Source organism: Lathyrus oleraceus, chromosome 1 (genome assembly GCF_024323335.1).
Source record: "Lathyrus oleraceus cultivar Zhongwan6 chromosome 1, CAAS_Psat_ZW6_1.0, whole genome shotgun sequence".
NCBI lineage: Eukaryota > Viridiplantae > Streptophyta > Magnoliopsida > Fabales > Fabaceae > Lathyrus > Lathyrus oleraceus.
Genome location: NC_066579.1, coordinates 383,098,383 through 383,104,821, shown reverse-complemented (window position 1 = coordinate 383,104,821; position 6,439 = coordinate 383,098,383). Strand labels below are relative to the sequence as shown.

Genomic DNA, 6,439 nt, shown 5'->3' with positions numbered 1-6,439 from the left:
TTTTTGACTTAACTAATAAGTGACAGCTACGTTAATATAAAATCATAGTTTATTCAACAGAGCGAGAGTTTGAGATAAGACTTTTAATCAATAGTGTCAACTGAAAGGATTTATTTTAAAACCAAGAAACCAACAAAGAATTGATTCCCTAATTACGACGAACTACATACCGATATCCGCTTATTAGATATTTATTTTAGATCTTATTTTAGTTTTAGCTTTTCCCCCAAACAATCAAAGTATTACCTGCCTTAGCTTTACGAAGTAACCTTAGATAACGGTATATTGATTCATAAGTCCCTGTGGGATCGATATCTTTTAAAACTACGCGATAGAACTGCGCACTTGCAGTTTGTACCCCAAATTCGACTCATAAAGTCGCGATCAAGTTTTTGGCGCCGTTGCCGGGGACTTTTATTTAGTCGATATCGTAACTCTTCTGTTACACTGTAGAGACTAAGGTTTTTCTTTTCTTTTCTTTCTTTCGCTGATTTGTATGCCACACACTCGCTCACAAGGCGAGTCGTTCTACTTACGAATCAACGATATCGAACTATATCTCCGAGTCTTACGACGAATTCGGGAATATCGTGCTGCAAACAATCTCCCTCCTGTTGAACTCCCCGATTTCAAAAATATTTTCCCTTCGATACCCGAGATGGCCGAACCAGCTCGTGCTCTTCGAGATTACGCCGCTCCATCGCAAGATGAGCCGCATTCGAGTATTGCTCCACCCGCAATCGAAGCAAACAACTTTGAACTTAAACCTTCACTGTTGCAGGCAGTGCAACAGAACCAATTTTCTGGAAATCCTACCGAGGATCCAAACCTTCATTTATCCGTATTCGTCCAATACGCTGATACTGTTAAAGCTAACGGTGTCACTTCAGAGGCAATTCGACTTCGTCTTTTTCCTTTCTCGTTGAGAGATAGCGTTAGAAGATGGCTTCAATCTCTTCCTTCCAACTCAGTCACCACATGGAACGAGTTGAAGAAAGTTTTTCTTGCTCGATATTTTCCGCCAAGCAAAACAGCTATGTTAAGAGCCCAGATAAATGGATTTAAACAGAAAGATAATGAGTCTCTTTTCGAAGCATGGGAAAGATATAAAGACATGATGAGACTTTGTCCACACCATGGTTTAGAAGACTGGTTAGTAATTCACACCTTCTATAATGGTCTCCTGTACAACACGAGGTTAACAATAGACACCGCCGCAGGTGGTGCACTGATGAACAAACCTTATGCTGACGCTTACCAACTTATCGAAAGCATGGCTCAAAACCACTATTAGTGGGGAAGCGAACGAGCAATGGTAGAAAAACCTCAAACGAAAACTGGCATGTACGAGATAAGTAACCTTGATCATGTTAATGCAAAAGTGGATGCTCTGGTCCAGAAAATTGAAAGTTTAAATGTATCACCTCCAGCCACCGTGGTAGCCTTAACTCAAAATTGCGAAGTCTGTGGAATCCAAGGTCACACTCCTGCAGATTGTCAACTCCTAACAGGAATCCAAGCGGAGCAAGTAAACTATGCTCAAGGAAGCCCCTACTCGCACACCTATAACTCAAATTGGAAGAATCATCCCAATTTTTCATATAAGAGTAATAATGCTTTATACGCACCTGGACAATCTCCAAATCAAGCCCCAGCTATACCTCTGAGATATCAGAAGCCGATCCCATCTACACCTAACAATAACGCCCCTAGGAAATCCAACTTGGAAATCATGATGGAAAACTTTATAGCTTCTCAACAGCAAACCAATAAAGATTTCCTAAACCAGAATGTACACACTGGCGAACAAATTAAACAACTAGCAAGTAAAGTAGATGCCCTGGCTACCCATAACAAAATGCTGGAAACGCAAATGTCACAAGTAGCTCAACAACAAGCGCCTACTGCTGCCCCAACTGGTACATTTTCTGGCCAACCCCAACCTAACCCAAGAAGCCACGCTCATGCAATTATACTGAGAAGTGGAACGGAAGTGGAAGGACCGTCTGACCCAAGGATAGAAAACCAAAACTCTAAAAAGTCAACTGAGGAGGAAAGTGAACCTAAGGAAAAGGAAGAGAGTAATAAGGAAACCGTAGAAAAGAAGGAACCTTATGTACCTCCACCACCTTATAAACCACCTATCCCTTACCCTTAAAGGCTTATTAAAACCAAAGGTGCGGGCCAATTCAAAAAATTTGTTGACATACTAAAACAATTAAACGTCACAATTCCGTTTACAGAAGCTATTACGCAGATGCCCTCATATGCCAAGTTTTTAAAAGAAATTCTTTCTAATAAAAGGAAACTTGAAGATAGCGAAACCGTTACACTCACCGCTGAATGTAGCGCTATAATCCAGAATATGCCTCCTAAACTTAAAGACCCAGGTAGTTTCTCTATACCCTGTCACATAGGAAAATTTGTCATTGACAAAGCCTTATGCGATTTAGGAGCTGGTATTAGTGTTATGCCTTTAACCATATGCAAGAGACTTGAAATGGGAGAATTAAGACCAACTAAAATGTCTGTGCAACTAGCAGATCGTTACGTCAAATATCCTGTAGGAATTCTTGAAAACGTTCCAGTGCGCATAGGTCAATTCTATATTCCAACTGATTTTATAATTATGGATATTAGAGAAGATGAAGTTACACCCATTATACTGGGAAGACCGTTCTTAGCAACTGCCGGTGCGATCATAGACGTAAAACGAGGACGACTCACTTTTGAAGTAGGAGAAGAGAAAATTGAGTTCATTCTTTCCCAATTTTTGAAAGCACCTGCAATAGAAGATACATGTTACTTCATGGATATCATCGATGAATGCATAAAAGAAACGGAGTTAGAAAAAGACAAATCATCTGACTATCTTGTAGAAGACAAACTTAACCAATGTTTAGCAATAACACCGGACCCTACGCAATGCCTTAAGAAACCAACCCTAGACCTGAAAACACTTCCCAAAAATCTGAGATATGAATTCCTAGACTTAGAACTTGAACGACAAGTGATAGTTAATGCTGACCTAGGAAGACTCGAAACAGAAAAACTCCTGCATATCTTAAGAAAATACCCAATCGCACTAGGTTACAACATCACCGATCTTAAAGGAATAAGTCCCTCTATTTGTATGCACCGCATCATGCTAGAAGAAGACTGTAAAACTTCTAGGGAACACCAGAGGAGACTAAACCCGATCCTGAGTGAGGTAGTGAAGAAGGAAATAACCAAGTTATTAGAGGCAGGTATCATATATCCTATATCTGATAGCAAATGGGTTAGTCCTGTACACGTAGTACTAAAGAAGGGAGGTGTAACAATCATTGAAAATGAAAAAGGAGAAACTATAACCAAACGAATCGAATCGGGATGGAGAATGTGCATTGACTATAGGAAACTAAACAAAGCAACCCGAAAATATCATTTCCCTTTACCATTCATTGACCAGATGTTAGAACGATTAGCAAAACATTCTCATTTCTGCTATCTAGACGGTTACTTAGGTTTCTTTCAAATACCAATTCACCCTGATGACCAAGAAAAGACAACGTTCACGTGTCCTTTTGGTACCTTCGCTTATAGACGAATGCCGTTTGGCTTGTGTAATGCTCCTGCAACCTTCCAAAGGTGCATGATGGCAATATTCGCCGATTTTCTAGAAAAATCATGGAAGTATTTATGGATGACTTTTCCGTATGCGGACAAAGCTTTGAAGAATGCCTTGAAAACCTAGAAAGAGTTCTAGAGCAATGTGTAAAAGTAAACCTAGTACTTAATTGAGAAAAATGTCACTTTATGGTACAAGAAGGAATTGTTTTAGGACACATCATCTCGAACAGAGGAATTGAAGTAGACAAAGCCAAAATAGAGGTAATCGAAAATCTTCAACCCCCGAAAACTGTGAGAGAAGTACGAAGCTTCTTAGGACATGCCGGCTTTCACCGACGATTCATTAAAGACTTCTCTAAAATAACTAAACCTTTAACCGGGCTATTAATGAAAGATGCTGAATTCATATTCGATAATAGATGTTTAGAAGCATTTCAAACGCTTAAACAAGCACTGATCTCCGCACCCATAATGCAGACACCAGATTGGAATGAACCACTCGAAATAATGTGTGATGCCAGTGATTACGCTGTAGGTGCTATTTTAGGGCAACGAAAGGATAAAAAGCTTCACGTTATATATTACGCAAGTAGAACTCTAGATGAAGCACAAATGAATTACGCCACAACCGAGAAAGAACTTCTAACAGCAGTGTTTGCGCTAGACAAATTTCGTTCTTACTTGGTCGGAGCCAAAATAATCATCTACACTGACCACGCTGCTATCAAATACCTCTTAACAAAAAAGGATGCTAAACCTAAACTCCTAAGGTGGATCCTGTTGCTACAAGAGTTCGATTTGGAAATCAAAGACAAGAAAGGAACTGAAAACGTAGTAGCAGATCACCTCTCGAGACTTGAGAACCTTGAACCGGAAAGAACATCAATTAACGATGATTTCTCGTACGATAAACTTATAACTACTTTGGAAGAAAATAAAGCTGATAAACAGGTAGAAACCACCTTAGCTATATGTATTACACCGTGGTACGCTGACCTCGTCAATTATTTAGCTGCCGGAATAGTTCCACCTACCTTATCCTACCAACAGAAGAAACGATTCTTCTATGACATAAAACACTATTACTGGGATGACCCCTTACTTTTTAAAAGAGGCCCCGATGGTATTTTCCGTAGGTGTATACCCGAAGAAGAGGTAGAAAATATAATCCAACACTGTCACTCCGCTCCTTATGGTGGACATGCAAGTACATCCAAGACCTGCTCTAAAATCCTACAAGCCGGTTTTTATTGGCCAAATATATGGAAGGATGTACGTGCAGCTATTAAAAAATGTGACAGATGTCAACGCACAGGAAAAATATCTAGACGTGACGAGATGCCACAAAAGGGCGTTTTGGAAGTAGAGATTTTCGACGTGTGGGGAATAGACTTCATGGGACCGTTTCCATCCTCTTTCGGTAACAAATACATACTCGTGGCAGTTGACTACGTATCAAAATGGATTGAAGCTATAGCTTCTCCAACAAACGACACACGAGTAGTAACTAGACTCTTTAAGAATATAATATTTCCAAGGTTTGGTGTCCCAAGAATAGTAGTCAGTGATGGTGGATCGCATTTCATATCCAAGGTACTGGAAAAACTACTGCTTAAGTATGGCGTAAGACATAGAGTAGCGACACCTTACCACCCTCAAACCAGTGGGCAAGTGGAAGTGTCTAACAAAGAGATTAAACAAATATTAGAAAAAACAGTCGCCACTTCAAGGAAAGACTGGTCATTGAAATTACCAGAAGCTTTATGGGCTTACCGAACTGCTTACAAAACTCCCATAGGGACAACCCCATTTAAGCTCATTTATGGAAAATCCTGTCACCTCCCGGTAGAATTAGAACATAAAGCCTATTGGGCTATTAAAAATCTAAATTTAAACTATAAAGCCGCCGGCGAAAAGAAAATCCTTGATATAAGCGAATTAGAGGAACTCAGAAGAGACGATTACGAAAATGCCAGAATCTACAAAGAAAGAACAAAACAATGGCATGACAAGCGCATATCAAGGAAAATCTTCAAACAAGGCGATACGGTCCTTTTATTTAACTCCAGGCTAAAGTTATTCCCGGGAAAACTACGATCTAGATGGTCAGGTCCTTTTCGAATCACCAATATTTTTCCCAGTGGAGCAGTAGAAATTAAAGGCAAATCTATGGAACCATTTACCGTAAACGGGCAACGTCTAAAACATTATCACTATGCAGAAAACAATGAAGATTCGCAAGTCTTGCACTTAGACGAAATGCCTCCAGAACTTATAGATTATAATTGATAGTTTTTATGTCGAGCTTGCGACATTAAACAAAGCGCTTAGTGGGAGACAACCCACAAATATTTTATTTTTTTTCTATTATTATTTCTTCCTTAATTATTCTTTTAATTTTTGTTTAGTATTCATTCTTAATTTATTTTTATTTATTAAAAACTTTTCTCTTCTTCCTTCGGCATTTGGCCAAATCCTGACTAAAACTCTTGTTTTTCTTTTCTCTAGCTAACACTAACCTGATGGGACAAATTGATCGTATGGGTATCAAATTCAGAGGAACAGTCCAGAAACAAAAGTTTGAGGAACTAGCCACGAGAGAGATGCTACCTAGTCTGTATGCTGATGACTGGGCAATGACTGCCTTTGGACTAAGACAAAGTGTCCTGTATTTGTTGAATCAGATTGGGTGGGAAACCGCTCCTATCCGTAGACAATTTGCCACTTACCGGAGACTGACTCTAGAATTCCTTAGTTCTCTGATCTATCTACCCAGCCATGGGAAAGGAATAAGCAGAGGTTTCATCCAGTTCAAAATGTTTAACAT

At 39.4% G+C, this 6,439-nt stretch overlaps 1 non-coding gene across 1 annotated transcript; it reads right to left on the bottom strand.

The window, feature by feature from the left end:
- Positions 1–1,036: 1,036 nt before the first annotated feature.
- LOC127117125 (small nucleolar RNA R71) lies at positions 1,037–1,143 on the bottom strand. Its single transcript, XR_007801885.1, has one exon. It is a non-coding gene; the product is annotated as a small nucleolar RNA R71 (small nucleolar RNA).
- Between the last annotated feature and the right edge of the window lie 5,296 nt (positions 1,144–6,439).